The sequence below is a fragment of the Rhinoderma darwinii genome, chromosome 8, assembly GCF_050947455.1.
Source record: "Rhinoderma darwinii isolate aRhiDar2 chromosome 8, aRhiDar2.hap1, whole genome shotgun sequence".
In the NCBI taxonomy this organism is placed as follows: Eukaryota; Metazoa; Chordata; class Amphibia; order Anura; family Rhinodermatidae; genus Rhinoderma; species Rhinoderma darwinii.
Genome location: NC_134694.1, coordinates 99372801 through 99399645, shown reverse-complemented (window position 1 = coordinate 99399645; position 26845 = coordinate 99372801). Strand labels below are relative to the sequence as shown.

Below are 26845 nucleotides of genomic sequence, written 5' to 3'. Positions count from 1 at the left end.
AAATCAGTAGTTCATGACAATACATGAAACTTTTTAATGCATCTTTTTAGGTGAAAGTGGCATCTTCCTCATCTTCCAGCAGCCTGTAGCTCCCCTTTCTTTACTAGCGGGCTCTTTGTAAGTCCCTGTTCCAACAGCGTTTTTTGATGCTGAAATTGACATGGAAACCGCGTTAGAATCAGTGCCAAAAAATACTACAAATCTTCCTCCATTTATTTTAATGGGAGGTAGAGGTTTTTTTCCTGGACGTTTTTTTTGCCAATGAACTTCCATTAAAATTAATGGGCAGCGGGAAAAGTACGTTTGTTTAAAGTGTTTTTTGGCCAAAAAGTGCTGGCTGTTTTTCCATTTGCTAAATAAAAATAACATCTCAAGTGTCAAATCCACGTAAAAACAAAACGTGTCATAAACTGCAATTCAAAATGTGCCTCCAAAAAACAGAAGGTTAGAGACAGATTTTTTCTGCTTGACATGAAACGTTGTGTGCACATACCCCAAGGGTGCAGTAACAGGGTGCAGGTGTAATTTGAAATTCGCACTGAAATTCACAACACAAATATGCCGTAAATTTGCCAGTAAATTTGCAGTAAATTTTTCCTATTTTGTGGCGTATTTTTTTAATATAAAAAAAAAAAACACAGGCTGCACTACATGTCATATATATTTACAGCTGCTTGAACTGATATCTACAGGAGTGATTGTGTTTTTTGTTTTTCATTGATAGTTATATTTTAAGTGCTTTATTGTATTCATGATTCTTGGACCCAATGCAAAATCTGTAACAAGGTAGCCAATTATGAAGCCTCAATATATGGTTCCCTCATATTGAGTAATGGGACTATTCTTTACAATATAGGTCCAATCTGTAAAATCTGCAACAGAATTTAATATAATATTCAACATATTGATAACCATTAAAGTGAAACACTGGGTAGAATCTGGAAATACAATTTTGAGGCCACTCTAATAACCCTAACATTTTTATTTACCTAGCGTGTAATGTGGAGAGCTCTCCGGTTCTGTCTTGTATTCACCCAATTTTGACAATTTCATCTTCCGCATAACTGGATTCTTTTTTTCATTTTTTTTTACCTTGGAGTTTGACTATAAGGCCTAATTCACATGAACGTGTAATACTGCCGTCCCATTGACCTATGTAATTCAATGGGGCCGTTCACACGGACGTTGTATCAAGGGACCGTCAGTCATGTCAATATATGTTGCGGAATCGCTGCTTTTCTTTTGCAGGTTTTTGCCATTGAATTAAATAGGGAGGTAAAACCTGCAACAAATAGCAGATGTTGCGGCGGAAAAATTGAGATTACGCCGCAAAAAGATTATACTTGCACAGAACTTTCTGCTTATGTATCCAGCCCGGCCTCCAGGGATGACGTTTCATCCCATGTGACTGCTGCAGCCAATCACAGGCTGCAGCGGTCACATGCGATGATACCTCCCCCAGGATGCCCGGCTGCAGGGATGCCTAGACATGACTACGCATAAGTATGACCTTTTTCTTTTTCCCCTGCTATTTTCTGCAGCGAACATTTCGGGACTAAAAACTGCAACACAATTTGGTGCGGTTTCTCGGCAGGAATTCCTTGCGGCGTCCAGGACGGACACGCTGTGTGCTTTTATTCAGCGTATCCACCCTGTGTGAACATACCCTAGTAGATTTCAGAGAACTGTGTGCTGAGGTGACTTCTGCAAAAAATCAATACGTTACATTTTTTAGGCCTAATTCACACAACCGTGTTCGGACTGTGATATACGTCCCGCATGTCGGAAGTATTTCCCGGACCGAACACATTGCAGGGAGCAACGCTACTAGCATCATAATTATGTACAATGCCAGGAGTCCCTGCATCGCTGCGGGAAAACTGTCCTGTACTGTAATCATGTTTTCAGTACGGGACAGTAGTTCCGCGCGGAGGCAGGGACACCTAGCGTCATACACTGTGTTTGGTCCGGGAAATGTGGCCGACATGTGGACCGTATATCACCGACCGAACACAGTCGTGTAAATTAGGCCTTAGGGTATGTTCACATTGAGTGTTTTCGGCCGTTTGTCGGAAGCAGAACGCCTCCAAACATCTGCCCATTGATTTAAATGGGAAAACGTCCGTTTTCTAAAATGGCCGCGTAAATAAAACGACCGTGAAAAAGAAGTGCCTGTCACTTCTTCAGCCGTTTTTGGAGTAGTTTTTCATAGACTCTATAGAAAAACAGCTCTAAAAACGGCCGTAAAAAATGCAGCGAAAATCCCTAGTGGCTTAAAAAACGTCTGAAAATCAGGAGCTGTTTTCCTTTGAAAACAGCTCCGTATTTTGAGACGTTTTTTATTTTGTGTGTGTACATACCCTTAGAGTAACGTTTTTTTTTCTCTATTTTTCAAAGCAAACACTGTTATGGTATTTTACAAAGTAACATACATTTTCTCTTTTCCATGATCGTTCACGAGAAGTAAAGTTTATATGATCTGACTTCAATGATCTGACCTTCTATTACAAGTTCAGTGTCTGCGCACCACATTGTACTACCTAAATATTGTATTCCAGCTCGTGTCTTCTCTGCAGTACATTGACCTTTGCAATATGTTCCGCATCATGCCTTCAGTATGCTGCTCCAAACAATCTATGTTCTATCAAGTGGCCAGAAAATACAGAACATAATGCTTTATTACTTTCTGCTCATGTTGCTGAGGTAGTTACTAATGATGGTAATTGAAAGTCTAAGAATCTAATTAGACGTTTATATCACACCTGGAATAACAGGGTTTAACCCCTGTGACACTTTTACTGGATACTGTAATAAAGGCAATACGCAGTTTCTAGATTTGTAATAAGTCGTTTTTCTATCATTTATGGCTCATATGTGATCATGATATAGTTCACGTTATATGATTGATATCACTATAAAGTATTGATGTGTTGATGTGTATTTTGCCTTGTAAATGAGTTAGAAAAGTTCAATACACTAAAGTAATTAGGTAAATTACAAATTCTTTAACCCCTTGGCAACCCGTGCCATAGTAGTACGTCACAAGCAGGAGCTTGCAGAAAACCTACGCCGTGTGCATTTCACTGTACTCAGCTATGTCAGGAGGTATGAATAATTAAAGACTAAGGGGTATAAATATGCTGGGGAATAATGAGCTCACCTGTGCATGGAGTAAATCGGCGCATCACCGCAATGAGGGCCCTTCCAATGGAAAGATTGCATCTGCACACGAGACCAGTCGTGTGACGTGACAAACGTCATCACGTGCATCTCCCGGTTAACGTGTACATACAACGGCACCTTTCTATGGGAACAAACCATCACATAGACAGAGGCACCTCTCTTCTGAGCAGGTCTCCTGGGGTTGAATGAATCATCTATGAAAGGCGCTGATTGGCTGAGCAGAATGACTTTCCCTGTCAGTCAGCGCCTTTCAACAACGGAAGCGCGATACCGCTTCACTCGTAGAAAAGCGCTGAATGGCCGGACACTGAATGTACCCGGCCACTCATTGCTTCTAATTGTACCTGTGTCCTATAGACGCAGGTACAATTATAGTGCAGGAGGGGGTGGCGCTGGCGCCCCCCTCTAAGTTGCGCCCGGAGCACATGCCCCGCTGGCCCCCCCCTAGCTACGCCCCTGAGAGAGACCTCTTGATTTCGCCACAACTGATACCCAAGTAGGCCGCATCAATACCACGTTCTTTAAAACCTCTCGGATTACAGCCATTAAAAGCTCTAAAATGTCTGATGATTAGAGTTTTTCTATATTTGTTTCTTTGTCAGATCCTTTTATGTCTCGAACATGTTTGAGGGTACATATCCTCAGTTCTCTCGTAGTTATCCCCACATCGATTAACTCACACGGGCAAGTTGCGAAATATATGACAGCCTCCATCCTACAAGTGACGACTTTGAACTCTCTATCTCGAGTTATAAAAGGTAAAGTAGCATGTCATATATCTACATGCCAAACAATCCCACAATGAGAAAGAACCCCATCTAGGGCCCTTACAACCAAAGATATTCCGCTGTAGAGGGGGGAAATAATAACAGTTTTTTTTAAATATCTCTCAAATTACAGGATTTCCTCCATGTTACTGAGCGATAGAGCGGCAGCTGGTTTGCCAAATCTCTATCTGTAAGTAATATAGAGCAATATTTAGTCAGTGCATTGCACACTGTCCCCCATTTAGAGTTGAATGGAGTAATAAACCTTGGTTTTTGATCTACCTTAATATTAGATGTTTTATTTAACAAAAGACAGTCACAGGTTACTGTCTTGGCTCTTGTAAAATCACTTCTAATCATTTTTTAACTTTATCCTCTCTCACAAAATCCCTTCAAAAAAGTAGTTAGCTTGTTTTTCAAAATTGTTGCTGAATCAGATACGTGTATTATCAAAAGTTGACCCACTGGAATTGCCTTCATAACCTGAGGATCGTAAGAGGAGTTGGCATGCAATAAAGAATTAGTCGAGGTGGCTTTTCTGAAAACATCTGAGGGCAGAGATCCATTGATATCTTTTTCAATCAGGATGTCTAATAAGACTAACTGTATTTCCAACTGAGTCTTATATTAAGCCTGTTTGAATTTAATCTAGTCTAGTTGCATCGAGGAGCCCTGCCAGATAATTAGAATGTTGTCTATATACCCGACCATAAAATCATTGCCTCATATCCAGCTGTATTCTGGATGCTCTCTCCCACATTCCCAGGAACAGATTGGTGTAAGAGGAAGCACAAGTTGCCCCCATCGCCGTCCTCTGGAGCTGTAGAAAAATGGTCCGTAGACACAAAAAAAAATCTGTAAAAGCAAATTGTTATAGGGATATAAAGGTCAGAGTAACTGGGAAATTTGTAATAACATCTTCAGACATTTTGGGCTGATGATCTGTTTCTTCACACCTTTAACTAGAAGTGTGTTGAGTTCTGTTTCGAGTAATGTAATGGGATTACTCGATAGTCTTTTCTAACATTGAAAAGGTTTTCCCATGTTGGACATTTATGACATATCCACAGGATATGGCCCTCATGAGAAAACCCCTTTAAGCAACACTCAATTGTCAAAATGCCTCACACTCTTACATGTGCATCGGCCAGTACACACCATTTCCCACCTATCGGCAGGTATGATGACAACATCTCTAATATCCTTGAGTTCTTGTTGGCCGATCTTTGTGTCTTAATAAGATTATGCTCCACACTGTGTTCTGAAATTTGACTGAATTCCTTTTTGAACAAATTAACAAAAATTACTACGGAAAGACAAGGGAGGGAAATGCTGCAATCGACAGTACAGGTGCACGGGGAGTCTAGGGTTTTGTACCATCTCTTTGTCTAATAGGAGGGACTCAAGGTCATGTAAGGCTTGTCTCTCCAAAGGAGAAGGGAAAATCCCTCTTTATCATCTGACTTATTAAAATATTTTTTGACGGTAAAATGTTAACACCCCTAATTGGTTAGCAGTAATAGTAGGTTATTACCTTTAATGTATCTTTGACCTACTGTCCCTGATGTTCGACAGTCTGTTTTATCTTTATACTGATGGTGCTCTGGGATTGTATATTTGGCTGTGTGGTCAACCGTCATTTCCCGTCAAGTCTCGTCGTTTGTATAAAAAGTGATCTCCACATCCTTACACAGATATAAAGGAGGATTAAGAGAGGGAGTGAGAGAGGGAGGGATCTTATGTTAACTCTTCTATTTTGCCACTGATGGATTGCCATTCTCTCCCATTGAAGTGAATGGGACAAGGCTGCAATACTGTGAATCGCTGCTACATGTTTGTAGTAAAGTAGAAATAAAGGGAAGCAGCCCTCATACAAGCGCTGCACCCTCTTCAAAACAGCTGACTGGTGGGGGTCCCTGGAGTGGGACCCTGACCGATCAGCTATTGATGGCCTATCCTAAGGATAGGCCATCAATATTTAGGGACTGGAAAACCCTTTTAAAAGGGTTTTCCGGGACATTAAAGGGGTTTTCTAAAAAGAGAAAATGTATGGCCTATCCTTAGGATAGGCACACAATATCTGATTAGTGGTGGTTTGCAGTGTTAGGGTTCGTCCACACGCTTCGGAATTGCCGCGTTTTTTCTGGGCAAAAATTTGGAGGGAAAAAAACGCAACAGAATACAGTAGCAGCATAGTGGATGAGATTTAGCACATCTCATCCACACGCTGCATAAAAATTCCGAGCACAAATTGACCTGCGATGCGTATTTTTCGGACCGCAACATGTCAATTCCTGCTGAGACAAGTGTCCAGAATTGCTGCGTTTTTCAGAGGAGATGTCTCCATCTCCTAACATTGGGAAAAATGCTTCAATTTATGCACCATTTTCTGCCGTGAAAAACGCATAAAATTGTGCGTTTTTGCAGCAGCAGGAAATCTCTGACTTTCAACGGAATTGCTGCAGATAGTTTTGCCAACAATTCTGTTGTGTGGGGACAAGCACTTACAGCCTTCTCTCATACACTTGACTCAGCATTTCACAGTATTGAGCAGTAAAGGGTATGAAGGGGAAGCAGTGCTCGTACAAGCACTGTGGCCCCTTTAAAACAACTGCTCAGCGGGGGTCACGGGAGTGAGAATCTCCTTAGGCTAGGCCATCAATGTTCGATCAGTGGGGTCCAAACTTTTCACTTGAGCGGGACAAGTATCAGGCCCATCCCTTTTACTATGCTGATCGTCAAGCTTCCGATGGTGGGACCTTTACTATTCATACATTAATGGCCTATCATATAGATGGGCCATCACTGTTAAAGTCCTGGAAAACGACCTGTTTTTGTATGTTTAATTTTACCATAATTAATTCTGACACATATTTCCTTCATTAAATGGAATTAGGATATTTACATGAACTATTTGAAACCAGTTAACACGTGGGTTCTGTACTAATACCCACAACACCCTCATGTGAACCTGCACTGAAAGGCTGTACAAAGGTGCAGTCCAGTGATGACATCCCATATGATAGTGTCAGGTTATATAGACTCTGTATGCACTATAATAATGACAGATTCACTTGTATAGTGCGATGGTTCAATGAAGCTTGTGCAATTACCATGATATTTCAATGCCTTAAAGGGATTTAAACGATCTTAAAGGGATTTTGCCATCACTTTCTGACCGGTGGGGGTCCAAGTTCACTTTAAAGGAGCTGTGTTGCAGTTCACTGCACATCGGGTTTCTAGAAGTGCCACTATGCAGCAGGAATGCTAAAGGTTCCTCAGTCTTATTTTTTGGGGGATCGGCGGGGATTCTAGAGATGAAAATACCCCTTTTAACTGCTGTTACCCCTTTTAACTGCTGTTCTCATACTTTGCAAAAAGGCGTTTGAGTAAGGGAGGACGGAGAGTGGTCTGGGCAATAATTGTGATGGGGCCCTTAACAACCACCCTAATTATAATACAATTGAGGTAGGTTAATGCACATCCCATATGATCAATCCTCGACCTGTTTGTGACCCTTTAAGCATGGGGACCTTGTTGCAATTGTAAACCTCTTCCACCCCTATTGCTATGCCAATGGGTAGTGTCAGAAAATATTATTATTCAAATGATAAAATGCCATGCTATAGTTCTGCATCAGTTTCCAATAGTATATAAACGACACTGAATATATTCCATACTGCAAATAGTCAAAGAAGAATTCTCTACAGACGGCTATAATAAAGTATATGAAATTATAGTCAAATGCATACTAGTGATGTGCTCTCCAGAAACTCAAACAGGATTAATTTATCTGTGCCGTGGAATGCTGGAACCAATACAGATGGTTTAGAATATTTTATTAAAATCAAATCCATACATAGTCAGCAGAGCTGTAGTGTTCTGTTACATCTCTCTATAATCTTGTTATTACATCTGCTGCTCTACTACATCGTGCATATGTTAAAGTCATGATTTCCCCTTTTTTGGTGATTTGCATCGGATTCAAATTGTGGTAAAGCTTCGGCTCTTTTGAAAAATGATCGTGAAAGTCCAAAAAGTATATGGTTATTCTACAATATATAGGATTAGATACTTTCATGTAAATATGATTAAAAAAAATGTATAAAGAAAAATAATAAGTTATAAAAAAGTGCTCCAAGTACTCAGGGCAGGATTGAGGGCAATCGTACAGGGCGTAGATTGCACCTCTGAACTCACACTTGTTACCCGAAGCTATGGAAAGACATTTTCACATCATGCAGATATTCTAGTTTATTGCTTGGGCAGTGTTATTAGGTAACATTAGTAATATTCTATGGTCTGACTATTTGTACACTGTATAATTGTATTATTTGGGCACTACATGGGACACCATAATTTGGGGGCTTAATAAAAGGTATTGCACAGAGCCCCATTCTAACCTAATATGCTTTGTATTATCATTCAGTCCGAAACCACTGTTCTAGAGTCTATAGTTGCTGCAGGTGAAACACTGTTTACATGAGGTGGGATTTTAAACACGGGCAGCCATACCATACAGCATGTGCAACTTGTGCAGCTGCACAGGGGCACAGTAGGTAAGGGGGCCGACTGCTACCTTGAAAGCAGCTTTCTAATATCTATGAGATTGCAATGGCCTGCGCTAATAAATTTTATGATTCGATTACTAGTGGATTATTAGAGTAACATAAGGGGGCGATTTATGATGAGATATTGGAGAGTGAGGAGCACAAATACTGTTCTTGCACAAGGCCCCTCTGCTGTCTGTGTCCACCCTGGTATTCGAGTCACAGGTAAGCAAACTCTCTTCTAAAGAAACAATTCAAGATCAGTCAGGGGACCAGATATTTTATATATATATATATATACATTGCATAGTAAGTAGTTTAGAATACTGTAAGGGCATGTTCAGACAAAGGCTGAAATCCGCAGTGAAATTCCATTGCTTATCCGCAACATAATGTGCATGCTGCAGAAAATTCTGCACCTCAGCCTGAATTTCGCACTGTTATTTTCCGCAACGTATGACCTAAATTACCTAAGAATGTATAGAAACCAATTTAAAAACGGCTGCTGCAGATTTCCACTGTGGACTGTACGCAGCGGTATTCAACAGCAATTCCGCCACGTCTGAATGTGCCCTAAGTACCCAGATATTTTGGAATTATATACGGTACATAAAAGGATTGCACACCAATAGGATTTGCTTGCATTTATTGATGAAACAATTTATCACTCAGTGTCACTGAGTTTATGACAGGCTTGTATATTTCTCATGGTTCTATGCCTACCTAAATACTACGCCGCACACTAAAAGACATCACGTCTTCTACGCTTGGATGGGAATGTGACATCTTATAGTATGAAGCATGGAAGTCTGTTTAGTTGATTTCTGGCTTATTAAAATAGGATGATCCTACAGAAAAACTCAGCATTTTAAAGGCTATGTACAACTGTGAATCGTTTGGTGTGATTGGTGCACTTTTCTAATTACTTTTTATTCAAAAATATTTTTACTTTTTGAAATACAGCTGCTTTGTATACTGTATACAGAGCAGCTGTATCTTGCGCTGAGACCTGAATTCGTAAGGTTAGCTGCACTGACGGGTTCAGTGTCAGCAGGTCCTGCGTGTCATATCCACCGGTTATCGATCACATCTAAGTTATGAACTTAGATGTGATCAGTAACAGCTCGATCCTGCGTGTCAGAGGCACGCAGGACCCGCTGACACTGAACCCGTCATTGCCGCTGACCTGACGGATACAGCTGCTCAGTATGCAGGATACAAAGCAGCTGTAGCTAAAAAAGGAAAAGATAATTTCTAATATAAAGTAATCAGAAAGTTGCACCAAACACACTGGTAGATATATATATATATATATATATATATATATATATATATATATATATATATATATATTTTAATTACTTTAAAGGTGTACATAGCCTTTAATATTCTCTGGTCAACTTTTTTTCTACTAGATGACTTCTTTAATGAATGACATTGATACATTTATCTCAGACTAAAGCAGTACATATAGGATGCAAATTCAGTGACTGGTATCAACATCAAAGCATCAAATATATTTTAGTAAGACGCAAGAAATTAGTAACCTTAAAGTAACCTTGAAGAGTAAGTTTACAAGTAATATGTTTTGCTTACTAAGACAAATCCTCCCCATATACCCTATTAGAGCATATGGATGTCATAGAGGGGGTTCCCATGTTCAGGACTTGATGGCCGACCAAGCCCGGCAATGGATTACATAGTCGGCATCTTATTTCAATGGCCGCCATGCAATACTACATTTACCCTGATGCAGTCTGTTACAGTTTCCCTCTGCGATAACAGATGGTTTCACAAGCCTAACCCACTGTGGTCAACTGATCGCTGGGCCGCCTGTAAATTGAAGACCCCTTTAAATTCTGTACCTCATTTTATATAAAATAATCTATTTGCACTATACTTAGGTAATATGCTGTAATATAATATCTTCTAGGGCATGTTTTCATGGTCATTTTGATTTCTTCAAAGTAACTTTGGCCACAATCATATCAATCATACTTTCCTCACTGTAAACAAGAAACATAATTTCTATTACATTGAATGTGCCAATATAAAAATGAACAAAACCAAGGAAAAAAATATGAAAACAAGTCTTTTTGTACCTTGACAATGATTTTATAATGTATATATTGTGTATTTATCATATAAGATATAACTAACCCCCTCCCCATCTTTATAGAAAGAAAATTAGGTAATAAAATAAATGGTAATAATTTTACTATGATTCTAATGAAATTATTTTTCAGCCGATGCTCTAGTTATAAGGACTTGTTTTCATTCTCTTGTCTACGAGATTACAGTAAATTGCTGCTTATCTGGTGGCTCCTATCCCATAGATCACACTTGCTCGTTACTTCATTTTATTGGGTAATAAAACATTCTAATATCTTCTTGGAATCTATAAAAAGCGGAAAAAAAAAAGGAAACCAGCAGACAAGGATTGCCTTCCTGGCCAAGGCGTAATTAGAATAAACTCTGAGTGACATTTGTTGGCCCTGTCAGACTGGCACAACAGAAGTCCCATTGGCTACTATACCACTTTAACAGATGGCCCTAATGTTTCTAGACAGCAGAATTGCTATCAATATGAAGATGTAAGGCACAGGGCTCTACTCCATCCCAATGGTTAACTGACAGTAAAAAATCTTGTTAAATGCAAGGATGGATTTTGCAGTTCATTGATTCCTATCAGCGTTTAAGCCATATGTTAAGATGAAAATATATGCTTCTTATGAGTGAGATTGACACCACTTTATTCCCATCAAGATTCCCTATTCACAAAAACATAATGATTATATATTTTGGCTAGAAGTAAAAAAAATCTGTGGATTTCAATTTTGAGTCTTTTTAGTGTAGATGGTATCCAGTATTTTAAACTTTATTAGGACTAAAGTTTCAGGACTTCACACACCATTTCCTCATCACATGTTGTATCCCCTAAATGTCCACTTTTACAACAAATTTTTTCCATTGCTGTAATGCATCCAAAAAAATAATAATAAGCAAACGCTTTTGGTTAAAAATAAAAAAATATTTTTTTTTACTGCGTTGTGTATACAGCTCCAATGTAGAGATAAGTGTATCCTTGGTTGCAGATTACAAATGCTGTGTAGTCTTATCCTACCGCCATGTGTTACTCTTATACATCTGCCTCTCTTCTTGCTAACATACAGACAGTAGGGGAAGATATGATTGGAAGGGAGTAACGTGACTGCAGTATAAGACTACACAGCATTTGTTTGTAGTCTGTAACCATGGAGACACATAACTCTCCAAAGGAACTTTATTTACAAAATGATAGGAGGTTCTTATTTAAGACTTTTTACAAAGCTCCTTCACTTTATAAATAATTTAGAGCATGAAAAATAGTTGAAAATGTGGACATTTAAAGGTATTGGTGTGATAGAGGAAATCATGCACATGCAATGTCTTCTATAGGAATTTCAGGAGTAGATTATTATAGGAATATTTTGTAAAGAATTCGAGAAAATGTTTATAGAAATGATTCTATTAAGAATTCTATTGCAATACAGTATACAATTGCAATTGTCTCCTTTTAAAGTGGCTGCCCATGATTATAAAAACATGAATCTGACTAAGCTGCAATACCATAAACATCCTGTGGACAGGTATGGTGTTGTTTCTGAACAAAAGCAGCCATGTTTTTTCTTATCCTTGACAACCCCTTTAAGTCAACTAAAGAAAAAAATGACAGTAATAGGACATGATGTAAATTACAAGAAAAAAACTCAAGTGGTATCAACTATCTTTGTATGTAAATAAGAGGGTAAAAAATCTACAACACCAAAGGCCAGTGGCAAAGTTGCTAAAACAGACCCCTATTGCTTGTTGTGAATGAGAACTTATAAGGCTTTCCATTTAAAGGAACACTCTGGCCAAAAATAAACTTTCCCATGTGCTCCATTCTGGTATTCCATGTGTCAGTCTCTCACCTGTTATTTTTCTTGCTGCTTCTATCTCTATATATCAGACTGGGACGGTTGCTTAGCAGAAGTGTGAATCCGGCTCGGTGACAAGCTTTCTCTACTTGAGTCTATGGAGATCTATGGGTTGCCCACTACAGGCTTCAGCAGTTCCGGTACCACACTAGTATTACACAGGAGGGGACAGAAACTTCTATCATCAGCTACCACTGATACTTAGACAGGTTCCTGTCACACAGGTATACTGTAGAAGAATATAGTGCAGCCTCCCTGGCTGTATACTTATGGTTTCTCAGCTTATTTAGGAGAATACAGAGAGATTAATAGGAAAAATATAAGTTGAATCCAGCGGTTCAGAGTAAAATGTCCAATCTTTATTTCTTATAGATTTATAATCACAGTGTCCCCCAGCATGCAGAAATGGTATGGTCTTTAGCTGGTCATGTGATGCTGTGCTGAAGCATCATAAGATTGATAACAAAGCAGAGAGGAAGAGAAAGCTGGGGAAATTTGAGAATCAAGATGGAGGCTTTTTTAAAGCACAGACAAGGCAGCAGTTCAAAGAATAAGAATACATAAAAGAAGCATAGAGTGTGGTATACAGTCAGGTGGGGAATGCAGATATGGAAAGTTGTGTTTCCATTGGAGGTCTTCTTTAAATTTCCTGAGATTTGGGATTGAAATATTGGTAAATATAGATTTTTGTTTTTGCTTGAGAAAACCTGAATTCTCAGTTTTGGAGAAGACCTAGACTGTAATGAATTTTATAATATTTTTAGGTGAGACAGACTACATGAAAATCATAGTTGTTTATAGCTTTCTATTTGTTGTGAAGGATTTCAGAAGCATTTCACGCAAAACACAATCTATTTTGATTGCAGACAAAAGAAGTGTCAAGTAATAATATGTATGCCCATCCTCATCATTAGATCTGTAATACTCGTATTTTCCTGTCTATTTGAGGATTACATCACTTGTCATATCTAGTAACTGTCATTACAGGATAAAATGGAGGAATTAGTGTTTAGATCATTCAGAAATAGAACATTGTATGAAAAGCAAGCAGGAAAAACATCCAACAGATGATTAGGTGCTGCCAGTGTTGGTTTGCAATACTGTTTTCAAAGATTAATTTTAGGTCATCAGTTTCCATGTTGATTAATAACCGGGTATTATACAAATATGACATTTATATCAATTGTATTATATAGAATGTATTAGAAGATTTAGGTACCTAGGGGATTTCCTAGGGGATTTCCAAGAGGACCTCCTACTGCACCAAGTCATATTAAAGAGGACCTATCACCTCTCCTGACATGTTTATTTTACACAATTCTGGAACATTTACTTACAAGTCTGCTTTGCGCCATTCCTCTGTTATTCCTATTCGAAATTTATGAATAAATTAACAACTAGGTGTTACCATTCCCTTTGTCAAAGCGGTGTGTCCCTAAACTGCCTATCAGGATCAACACCTATAACACCTGTGTCAGTCTGTATAGGTACACACCCTCAACTGGTAACATCCAGTTATCAATTTAATCATACATTTTTAAGAGGCGTAACAGAGGAACAGCACAACATTATGCTCCAGAATTGTTATTTCATGGGGAGTACAATTATTTATTAAAACAGACATGTCCGGAGAGGTGACGGAACTATTTTAGTAATAATAGTTTCTCCAAAGGAGAATAAAATGTCATGTTCTTATCTTTGGCTTTTTGATATCATGAGCGTGATTTCTGTGATTTTGTCTATTCAAACATGCTGGGAATAATGTTCCCCAGAGGTGTACTGTCATAGAACCAGACCAGGCGATTACTATAAGGACTATGGTGGAAAAGGGCCTGTCTCTTAATTGTTTCCTCCGCTTGCTGTGACAGTGTCATTGTGGCTACCTGCAGGTGCCATTAGTGAAGCTCACTGCATACAGATTTATACCCATTGAATTCTATACTAGCTGTACAAAGCTATTTACAGTTAGCCCCCCCTAGTTGTGGCTAAAAGCAGCCAGAATTATATAATTTATTACGTCGGAAAAGCAGTGCTACTCTATACAGATAGCTTCACCATAGTCATTTTTGCTTTATAATGAACTTTAGGCTTGATTCAGATAAAGATTCACTTGTTTTTTCTCAGTTTGAAGTGAAATCCCCAAAGTCTTCACTAACACTAAAGTTCAAAGACATCACTACCTTTCCTGTCATGTTACTTTACTGTCTAACTTTCATACATAACTGTACCATAGAGAGTCTAGACACGTCTTAACTTTTGATTTTAGAAATTTTTTAGATTTTTAATTGCTATGCCCTAACTCATCTTTACGGTTGTCAAAGTATCATCATGATTTTTGTTCTTCATACATAAATCCCATCTTATAATTCCCATCGTTTTTATGTTAGGTCTTCTTTGAAGCAAATAATTGCCATTTTGACAATGACTGGCCAATCTGAAATTCCTGGCCAATGGTTCATATGGTTTATATATGTGGTGATTCAGAAAACATGGTATAGATAAATGGCAGCTACTAAAATGAAACTTCAGATACAAACACATGGCTTGTTGTAGTGGCTAATTGTAGTGTTAGCCGGTAGATAGAATTATAATAAAGCAAATTAATTAGAGTAATTGTAAATTGCACTTGAATGGGTTATCTTATGACAGACATTGGTGGCAAATCCCAATGATATGACATCAATGTTCGATTTGTGAGAGTCTGAATGCTGTAACCCCTACTGATCATTAGTATGAATTGGTTAGGAAAGCATTTCTGCCACTTCATCTCCTACCTGCACTGCTCAGCTTTTTTCCGACTGATCACATGATCGGCCTTTGATTGTAATGGGCCAACCATGTGGCCTCCAGAGAAAACCATTAGGAGGCAACAGGAGACAAAGTGACAGCGACGCTTTCCTAGTGCCACTTCATTCTAGCAATTGGCTGGGGTCACAGCACTCAGACCCTCACCTATCGGATATATTGATGACATACACTAGCGATATGCCACCAATATTTGTTATGAGATAACCCCTTTCAATTATTTGTGACCTGATAATTAGAGTTTTGTAAGAATTGCATCATTGTGGCATTAAGTGCAGGGAGAGAAAATAGTCATTGTAGTTATTATGTTTCAAGGTATTTGTTCTCATGATTGGAAGGTGCGAGAACTTCTCAATGTACAGAATAGTATTAGAATGCAGAGTCGAACCACAGAGGTCATTCATTTAGCTGCAAAACAAACAGTTGGTAGCAATTTCCCTTTTCATTGCACTGTACATATGCGTGACTCTAGTTTTTATATGAAAATATGATGATTAGAAAATTTGATGAAAATCCATTTTTAACAGAAGGTTTAAAAGTAATTTTCAAAACAACAGGAGATTTCATTTATCACATTCTCTGAGCGGCTTAAAAACTCAGCATTTAAATACAAATGAAATGTACTTCCATAAATCTCCTCTTCACAGTCCTGCTCTGCCATTTTGACTGATTATTAACAGAAATATTACTACATCATCCTTTGTACCTAATACTAAACTCTGTACAATGCTGAAAATAAAGATGAAATTAATGACAAAGTTCTCTGGCAGCAAATAAACCATTAATCAAGTTTTTAACACCAATGCTAAATGTGGGGGGAGCGGATTCTCATACACCATGGTAGACATACAGTAAAATTCCTTTAAGCCAATATTTCAAGGTAATGTCTCATGCATTTAATTTAGTTTTATTAAATTGATGTGAGTCTGTAGAAGGGAAATTATGTGTTTGTTCCTTTTTTTAATATATATTGCAGTTATTTATTTGATATTTTTAAAAACTTCCCTGGGAATGGCTAAATTTGAGAGACACGCAATGAGAGTAAGGGTATGTTCACACGAGGGCGTCCGTAACGGCTGAAATTACGGGGATGTTTCAGCCTGAAAACATCCCCGTAATTTCAGCTGTAACGGTATGTGCAGGCGCTTGAACGCTGCGTCCATTACGGCCGTAATCAGCGCTGCTATTCATTGGAGTCAATGAATAACGGCTCCAATTACGGCCAAAGAAGTGACAGGTCACTTCTTTGACACGGGCGTCTATTTACGCGCTGTCTTTTGACAGCGGCGCGTAAATTACGCCTCGTGTGAACAGACAAACGTCTGCCCATTGCTTTCAATGGGCAGATGTTTGTCAACGCTATTGAGGCGCTCTTTTCAGACGTAATTCGGGGCAAAAACGCCCGAATTACATCCGTAAATAGGCCGTGTGAACATACCCTTAAAAGTCAGTTAAGGGTTAGTAGACTAATAGTCTTAAGGAAGAGAATACATTTCCTACTCCAGATACTAGGGAGTGGAAGGGGAGCTGCATACGGAGCCAGAGCTGTCATCTCTTATTAAGGGTATGTGCACACGTAGTGACCAAAAACGTCTGAAAATACAGAGCTGTTTTCAAGGGAAAACAGCCCCTGATTTTCAGACGTTTTTTGAGCAACTCGCATTTTTCGCTGCGTTTTTCGCGCCGTTTTCGCTGCGTTTTTTACGTCCGTTTTTGGAGCTGTTTTCATTGGAGTCTATGAGAAAACAGCTCCAAAAAGGTCCAAAGAAGTGTCCTGCACTTCTTTTGACGAGGCTGTATTTTTACGCGTCGTCGTTTGACAGCTGTCAAACGACGACGCGTAAATGACAGGTCGTCTGCACAGTACGTCGGCAAACCCATTCAAATGAATGGGCAGATGTTTGCCGACGTATTGTAGCCCTATTTTCAGACGTAAAATGAGGCATAATACGCCTCGTTTACGTCTGAAAATAGGTCGTGTGAACCCAGCCTTAATCCTCCAACCTGTAATAATAAGATGACTCTGTTGACTATGTTCCAGTCTACACAGCAAAGCAGACAAGTAAGCTGCAGAAAACAGGACATTTTTGGCAATCTTGTGTTCTACAGTTACTGCAATATTTCAGATTTTTGTTTTTATATAAATAGCAACATAAAAAGACTACAAAAATAAATGTTTATAATAAAAACCTGGTTTAAATAATAGGCCTGACAATACATTTCCTTTAATGGGACCAGATATTCAGACATTATAGACTAATGAATAACCATATCAACTTATTTGAAAGATTAGAGACTTCTTAAAATGAAATACTATACTAGTATAACATACACTTTTTTTCTTATTAAAAGGGGAGTCTTATTAATGGATTTTGAGTGTTACTTCCCTGGTATTGTATTCGTGTTCTGGTCTGGAAACAAGAGTTAGGGCGGGTTCACACGTGGCGGAATTTCACTTAAATTCCGCTGCGGACACTCCGCAGCGTTAATCCGCAGCGGAGCCGTTTCTCCATTGACTTTCACTTTAATTTAGCAGTGTTCGTTTAGACGAGGCGTAAAATTCCGCTGCGGAGCATAGGCTGCGGAGCGGAATTTGGTGTCCGCAGCATGCTCTGTCTGTTGCGGAGCAGTGGCGGACTCATGGCGGAATTTCTCCATTGACTTCAATGGAGAGTCAAAATTCCGCAATGAAGTCCGCAGATCTTATGTGTGCTGCGGAGCGTATTGGTTTTACTACCATGACATTTCTTCATTCTGGCTGGACCTATGTATTTCTAGGTCTACAGCCAGACTGAGGAAGTCAATGGGGCTCGCGTAATGACGGGAGCGTTGCTAGGAGACGTCTGTAAATAGTCACTGTCCAGGGTGCTGAAAGAGTTAAGCGATCGGCAGTAACTGTTTCTGCACCCGGGACAGTGACTACCGATCTCAATATACATGTATCTGTAAAAAAACATATAAGTTCATACTTACCGAGAACTCCCTGCGTCTGTCTCCAGTCCGGCCTCCCAGGATGACGTTTCAGTGTAAGTGACGGCTGCAGCCAATCACAGGCCAAGCACAGGCTGCAGCGGTCACATGGACTGGCGCGTCATCCAGGGAGGTCGGGCTGGATGCCGAAAGAGGGACGCGTCACCAAGACAACGGCCGGTAAGTATGAAATTCTTTTACTTTCACTAGGGAAAGTGCTGTCCCTTCTCTCTATCCTGCACTGATAGGGAGAAGGGAAGCACTTTTCCCGCAGTCCGCAGCAGCTAGTCCGCATCAATTTTCTGCACATTTTGTGCAGATCCGCAGCAGAATCTGCGACGCAGATTCTGTGCGGCATTGATGCGGACAGTTGCGGAGGAAATCCGCCACGTGTGGTCATGCCCTTAGACATCCAGAATTTTGAGACTATGTGATTCTGGATTAAAGGATTTTTTTCCAATTATTTTATAGTTTCAAATAATTAAAATATTAGATAAATAATCTATCTCTGCATAAAGCCTTCCAGTCATATTTACTGATGATTTGTATAATACTCTTCTCCCAGTACACCATTTTTATTTATTTCTTATTATTCCATAACATCATAGAAAATAATGAATACAATTTAAAAAAAAGTTTCCAACCCACCAGTGGCGTACTGGCCACAAAGACCACATATAAAAAAATTGTTCCAATGTTATTTAATTTCCATGTACGTTGTACTTAGCCACATGTTGTAACACATTGAAACCCTTTTTTACTCTACACCCATTACTGTTTCCCTCTCTCTTCCCTCCTCAACCCTTTGAATATACAAATATATGTGTATGTATATTTATATCTTCTTCCCATCTTATAGAATCTATATTTTTCTTTCTTGCAGCTCACTCTGGTACTGGCACATCTAATAAGCATCCAGTTCTTACATACACGATATTAAGTGACCCCCCATAGAAAAAACCCTTATATCGTTCAACAAATCCTTAATTCGTGAAGTCTTCAAGGGATGTATAACATTTCTTTCTCCATTCAAGAGCCTGTCAACCGTAAGTAGGCAAAAATCAAATTAAAACGAAAATTATACGTTGAAGTTAAATGTTTTTTCCATTTTGCCTATTTTGTTATTTTATATTACATTAATTATTTTCTGCTTTTATAAAATATAAAAAATACACCTCTTTCATTGTGAATTTAATTATAATTATCATTAGAACACCAAGTTATAAATACAGCATTGTTTTACAGATTTATTCTCTCCTAAAAGCATTGCTTCTAGGGGAAAAGGTCTCCATATTATGATATCTGATGAACATGGCACAAACAGAAAAAGAATGAAAAAGGTTATTGAAGATGTATGAAAATAGAAGCATAAAAAGGTACACTAGGGCCCTCATAGACTTTTATGGGTGCTGTATTACGGATCTGTACAGCTCAGAGGTTGTATGGAGCTGTAATATTATCGTGTACATGAGCCCTTAGGGGAAAAATACATCAAACATATTATAGTAATGCCAAGGGCCCTATTATTTTGGATATTTCATTCTTATCGTAGATTTTCAATCAGTGGTATCCATCTCTTAACTGAGTTACTGAATTTTTCATTTCCCCGAATAACCATCCATCCAACTATGCAATGTTTCAACATGAAACTCAATACGAGGGCGGAGATGGATAAATCCACTGACTAAGAATATCCTGTTCTGCTGTTCACTAAATTATATGAACCTCTCCAAAGATAAAAGCTACTTCTATGAAGACATTTTTTTATATTGAAAAAGAAGCAACCAATGTTCTTTTTTTATATATATTTCTCACTTTGCTTACTGTTCTTTTTGTTTTTCAAAAGTGAATTTTTAGAAAGCAAAGCAGACAAAAAGCTAAATGTATAATGCTGGCAGCACTGTGCATTTATGGTACGGGCACAGCAGTTGCAAAGGAGGGTTTCTCTGATTGACAGTCACCACCTCAGGGCAATGGTTGGGCCACGATGTGGTGGTTTTAATGCCATTTAACACCTAAAATGTCACAATTACTTGTCATCACTAGCGCTAACGGCACTAGAGGGACAGCCAAGGACCCAACAAAGGCCCTCTGGGCCAACCTGTCATAATGCCTGTTAGGGCAGACCTTAGGCATTCCCTAACAGATACCTGTGCATTTTATATGTACAGGCAATAATGCATTAGAATACACAGGCATTCCAGTGCATAATAATAATAATAATAATAATAAAAAGTAATTATCAAAATGTAAAGTTCCCTAGTGCAATAAAAAAATCAAACAAAATGCAAATAAAGTTTAATGAATTTAAGCCAAAAGCAAAAAAAGCATGTACGCGATTACTAAACAAATGATAAAAGCAATAAAACATAAAAACAATGTAAGTATTTGTATAATAAAGGTAATGTGTTATCTAGAGTGGGTGGGGGAATATTGCTTTCTTTGTTGCATTCCTCTCCAAAAATAATGATATAAATTATACACTGCCCGATCTGCACCCCCAAAATAATGTAATAAAAAATACAACTCTAAATGCAAAAAAACAAAACTTCATACATGTCAAGGTAAAAAATGTAAAACAGTTATTTTGGCTGCTGGAATGCGGTGAGACAAAGTGTTTTACAAGTTATATATTTTTCCATTTACCTCTACTAAGGAGTTTGTGTTTTTATTTCTACTCAGTAAAACATAATATTGCTCTAATATGACAAGAAGCCAGGCATGGGGCTGCAAATCCAGATGTGATTATTTTAACAGTAGCATCATAATGCACTTGGTGTAACTCAGTCGGTTGCTTCTCTGCTGGTTGCTGAGCTTAACAAATGCATAGTAAGAAGTCTGCAAGAAGTAGGCCCCCCGCTTGTCTACAATGAAAACCTCATATCACAAATAGGACAGAAGGTGAAATTGGTTTTATTGTCCATAGGTTTTTACTGAATGAGTTCTCACACAGGCATCTGTTGGAGGCGGCAAACACCCCAGCATGGGAAAGACAATTTGCAAAGTGGAAAACTGTAAATTAAGTAGATTCACAAAAATACAATCCTTCTAGGTATTAACTGCAAGAAATCCTTTTTGCTTCTCGTGTTTGGATCACAATCTTCCTACATGGAAAGTTTGCTATATTTCCTAAGGCAATGTTTGGTGCTCTCAGCATAAAACAGGGTTTACTTTTTTCCGTACAAAAATTTCACAGAATAAAAAAAGGTTTTGAGTATGAGCTAAATGATCAATCCAAATACAAAAGTTAAGCACTGAAACCTAGAGTGTAGCTATAGGTGGTGCAATGTGGAAAGAGGGGGCCCATAGAATAGAAGTATTCTAATTACATTGTAGGAGGGAGGCTATGTTTTGCATTGGGACTCAGGAACTTCACGTTACTTTTCAACCTTAAACATAACTTTTATTCAATTAATTAAAGAAAAATTTAAATATAAAGAATTAAACTTTTTTATGTCTCTGGAGATGATATTCACACATCCCAAAGGACCAGGGAGTAATAGAGAATATCAACACCCCTTTAAACTAGCAAACACTATTGCTTATCTGAAAGTCATATGTATTAAACCCCTACCTGTGTTTCATCTGACCCCTGTGACTCCTCAGTAGTCTTTCTGATCACAATGCATGTATTAGAATTTTGCAGCCAACCTGACAAGAGATGAGCAAAATTCCCAGAATTCATTTCGGGTCAGATTTGATCGAATCGGCTGTCCAATTTGTTTTGCAATTTTCAAACTTTTAAAATAAAAAAATTCATACTTGCCTCCCATAGCGACGTGTCCGTGCTCCCATTGGCTGGTGTATGTTAAGCCGGTGTCTTGAGATTACATTTTGTCCAATGTAACTGCTGCAGCCAAACACAGGCTGCAGTGGTCACATTGGACAAAACATTATCTCAGGTGGACAGCTGAAAAGACAGCAGCCAATGGGAGCAAGGATGCATTGCTATGAGAGACCAGGGAAGGCGGGTATGGTATTTTTTGGGGGGATTTGTGTGCCAAATCCAAACCTTTGGGAAATTTGGACCGAATTAGATTTGTATAGAATTGATTCACTAATTTCTAAACCCGAGATAACTAGTTTTTATTTGTATCTCTGAGTGTGCGTTGTACATCAGATCAGTTTACATGATGGCTGTGCCGTGACTGTGATGCTTATGAAAGAGGTGTCTCTAGTGGCCCAATAAACACTTCCAATGTGATAGTGATGTCCTTTCTAGTTTTTTTAAAATGGGATCTGAACTAGCCCTCGTTGCCGAATTGTGTAACTCTTCTAGCGATAGGAACATAAGTATTTCGACATTTACTAGGATTGGCATATATTACGCCTGTGATACATTTTGGCTGCAGTGGCGGAATAGTGACTGACAAGGGGCATTAAGAGACATTAAGGCTGATGTGGGGACATGGGGCTGTTCTTGGGCATTGTGGCTGGTATAGGGGGCATTCACGGTATTGTGGCTGTCTCGGGGGCATTGTGGCTGTCATGGGGCATTGTGATTTTTCGTGTGGTCATTGTGGCTTATGTGGGGGCATTGTGCCTGTCACGAGGGCATTGGTGCAGTTACAGGGGCATTGTGACTGTTTTGGGGCATTGATGCTGGCATAGGGGGCATTGACAGTATTGTGGCTGTCAAGGGGACATTGTGGCTGTCATAAAAATGATGTGGTGTAAAAGCGAGGAGCCTGAGCAGCAGGAATAGAGGACACAGGGTGCCATTCAATATACTGCCCTTGTATAAACAAAGTTGCCCCCTTCCTTACCCAGGTAAACCAGTCCCCCAAGATGCTAAAAATACCTTGCAGGAAGAGATTAGTAATGCTGCTTATCTCTTTATAATCTTCAGGTTCTGACATCATAATGTGATGTTTATACTACTATTATTTACACACATGTCCATGTGTGATACCTTTTATTATAGCCTTACATGACAATTAGTCTCCAATAAGCTAATTGTAATATAAATAAATATTACTTAATAAAAAGTAGCCATGATGTTTTCTAAAGTTGTCTGTTTATTCTGAAAAGTGACACATTTATTATAATAGAATGCCATCGCTGCATATGACTATGTTTACTACTCAGGAAGATCTAGCCGACATATTACAATGAAAAGGTCAAGCCTGCCGACAGACCCTCATTCCTAAACTGCCACCAACGTACACACCTGCCCATACTGTCTCTTTTATGAAGTGGATCTGCAATTATTAAATGCAGACTCTCTTGACTAATAGTAAAATGAAAAGTTCACAATGCTATTGTCACATAGAATATCAGTACTTTGGGTTGTATATTGCTGTTTAAAGGTCAACAAGACAGTAAGCAGGAGAGTTACCTTAAATTAGAAAAAAAAAGGGAAAAGAAGAATGAAATTGTCCTGCTGACCGTTAAAAAAAGTATAATTGATGTCCGGCAGACAGAAAACAGATTTGGCTGCCTGATTCTAGCTCATAATATATACTGTATAAATATATATATATATATATATATATATATATATATATACAGGGTTTATATGGATACACCTAAATAAAATGGGAATGGTTGGTAATATGAACTTCCTGTTTGTGGCACATTAGTATATGGGAGGGGGGAAACTTTTCAAGCTGGGTGTTGACCATGGCGGCCATTTTGAAGTCGGCCATTTTGTATCCAACTTTAGTTTTTTCAATGGGAAGAGGGTCATGTGACACATCAAACTTATCGAGAATTTCACAAGAAAAACAATGGAGTGCTTGGTTTTAACGTTACTTTATTCTTTCATGAGTTATTTACAAGCTTCTCTTTGTTTACAGCCATTGACATGTCGCAGAGGTTAACACGTGAGGAGCGGATAGAAATTGTGTTGATGTCTGGTGAACGCAGTACCCGGGTCATTGCAGCAGATTTCAATGCAAGACACCCTACGAGACCACCCATCTCCCATGCTACAGTTTGCAAACTGCTTGCCAAGTTTCGTGAAACTGGTTCATTGTTGGATTTGCCCAAATGTGGACTCATGAAAACTGTCACTAATGAAGAAACATCAGTGGCTGTCCTAGCTTCATTCAGCAAGAGCCCACAGCGTAGCACTCGCCGCATGTCATTGGAGAGTGGCATCAGTCGAACATCCCTTCGGCGGATATTAGCTACTCACAAATGGCACCCTTACAAACTCCAGCTGCTGCAGCATCTCAACGAGGATGACCCAGATCGGCGCACTGAATTTGCAGAATGGGCAAAACAAAAATTGGAACAAGACCCTCAGTTTACACAGAACATTTTGTTCAGTGATGAGGCAAACTTTTATGTGAATGGTGAAGTTAACAAACAAAACCACCGCTATTGGTCTGACACTAACCCACATTGGATAGATCCCTCCAAGACTGTTGGAACACAAAAATTGATGGTATGGTGTGGTATATGGGGTACAAAGATAGTGGGGCCATTCTTCATCAATGGAAACCTCGAGGCCACGGGATATCTGAAATTGCTACATGATGATGTGTTTCCCTCTTTATGCACTGAAGCTGGCACGTTCCCTGAGTTTTTCCAGCAAGATGGTGCACCACCACATTATGGGTGTCAGGTCCAAGCATTCCTAGATGAACAGTTTCCTGGAAAGTGGATTGGTCGTCGTGGGCCAGTTGAATGGCCCCCTAGGTCTCCCGATCTGACCCCCTTAGACTTTTATCTTTGCGGTCATCTGAAGGCAATTGTCTATGCTGTGAAGATACGAGATGTGCAGCAACTGAAACTACGGATACTGTAAGCCTGTGCTAGCATTTCTTCTGCAGTGTTGCTATCAGTGTGTGAAGAGTGGGAGAAGAGGGTTGCATTGACAATCCAACACAATGGGCAGCACTTTGAACACATTTTATAAGTGGTCAGAAACTTGTAAATAACTCATGAAAGAATAAAGTAACGTTAAAACCAAGCACACTATTGTTTTTCTTGTGAAATTCTCGATAAGTTTGATGTGTCACATGACCCTCTTCCCATTGAAAAAACTAAAGTTGGATACAAAATGGCCGACTTCAAAATGGCCACCATGGTCAACACCCAGCTTGAAAAGTTTCCCCCCTCCCATATACTAATGTGCCACAAGCAGGAAGTTAATATCACCAACCATTCCCATTTTATTTAGGTGTATCCATATAAATGGCCCACCCTGTATATATATATATATATATATATATATATATATATATATATATATATATATATATATATATATATATATTTTTTTTATTATTTATTTTAGATTGGTTTTATTCTAAGGGTATGTTCACACGCACTAATTACGGACGTAATTTGGGTGTTTTTGCCCCGAATTACGTCCGAAAATAGCGCCTCAATAGCGTTGACAAACATCTGCCCATTGAAAGCAATGGGCAGACGTTTGTCTGTTCACACGAGGTGTATATTTACGCGCCGCTGTCAAATGACGGCACGTAAATAGACGCCCGCGTCAAAGAAGAGACCTGTCACTTCTTTGGCCGTAATTGGAGCCGTTATTCATTGTCTCCAATGAATAGCAGCGCCAATTACGTCCGTAACTGACGCGGCGTTCAAGCGCCTGCACATGCCGTTACGGCTGAAATTACGGGGATGTTTCCTCCTGAAAACATCCCCGTAATTTCAGCCGTTACGGATGCTGTCGTGTGAACATACCCTAAGAGTCACAGGGGGCTGTTTACATCCACGAATCCGGCAGGAATTACAGGAAACAATAACGCAGCATGCTGCACTATTGTTCCCGGTAAAACCAGAGACACCCTGACGGGAAGCCACCGGGACCCATTAACATCAATGGGTTCCATCGGCCGCCAGTTGTGTCCGTGTTGCAACGGAACCACTGCGTCGGGCATACCCTTGTTCTACTCTTCTGACGGAGCAGAACAATGGAATGCCCTGAACCAGATGCGAACAGGGCATAAGTTAAAGTCAGTTCTGAGCTTGGTAATATATCGATTTCTATTATTTGGTTCAGTGGTTTCATGTAAAACGCTGTTTAAATGCTGCCAGGACTTATAGAGGAAGCCAGAGATTCTTGCTTCCCTCACCCACACAGAGTGATTGACATCTGTTCTTGCATACAAACTTTTACAGGTAAAGCTGCCATTCACTCTGTGTGGGTGCGGGAAATAGGACTCGCAGGCTTTCTCAATGAGTGCTGGCAGCTTTTACAAGCTATGTACACTTTTCACAAGGAAAAAGGATTTTTACATATGTGTGATTACCTTTAATTAAAAAAAAAGTTCTACTAAGTTTCAGGCTGCAATCACCATTTCTTTATTAACTTTCAGAGATCCTGATACGCAGTTTACAACCTGCTCTTAGTTTTAAACTTGGCTCATGTGTTTGTGCCCCTCCCAGTAATATATTCTTCTAATGCATTCTCTTAATCAAGGGAGCTGTTGATTTCACTAAAGGCCGGTGCAGTGAGCGCCGATCAACGAGACATAGTTGATCGGAGCTCGTATGCTCCTGTCACACGGAGCTATGGATGGGGATGAGCGGTCGTTACTCCGATTACTTGTCCCCATACATTGTTATCATGTCGGCAGCACGTCTCCCGGTTTACACAGGGAGATGTGCTGCCAACATCGATAATATTTTACTTTTT

At 39.2% G+C, this 26845-nt stretch overlaps 1 protein-coding gene across 2 annotated transcripts in view; it reads left to right on the top strand.

The window, feature by feature from the left end:
- The window catches only part of HTR2C (5-hydroxytryptamine receptor 2C), a 384624-nt gene that overhangs the window by 92185 nt on the left and 265594 nt on the right, over window positions 1-26845 (top strand). For both annotated transcript variants that reach the window (XM_075834402.1, XM_075834401.1), the window contains exon 2: window positions 19118-19280. The gene's annotated coding sequence lies outside the window, so the exon portion shown is untranslated. The remainder of the gene's footprint in view (window positions 1-19117; window positions 19281-26845) is intronic.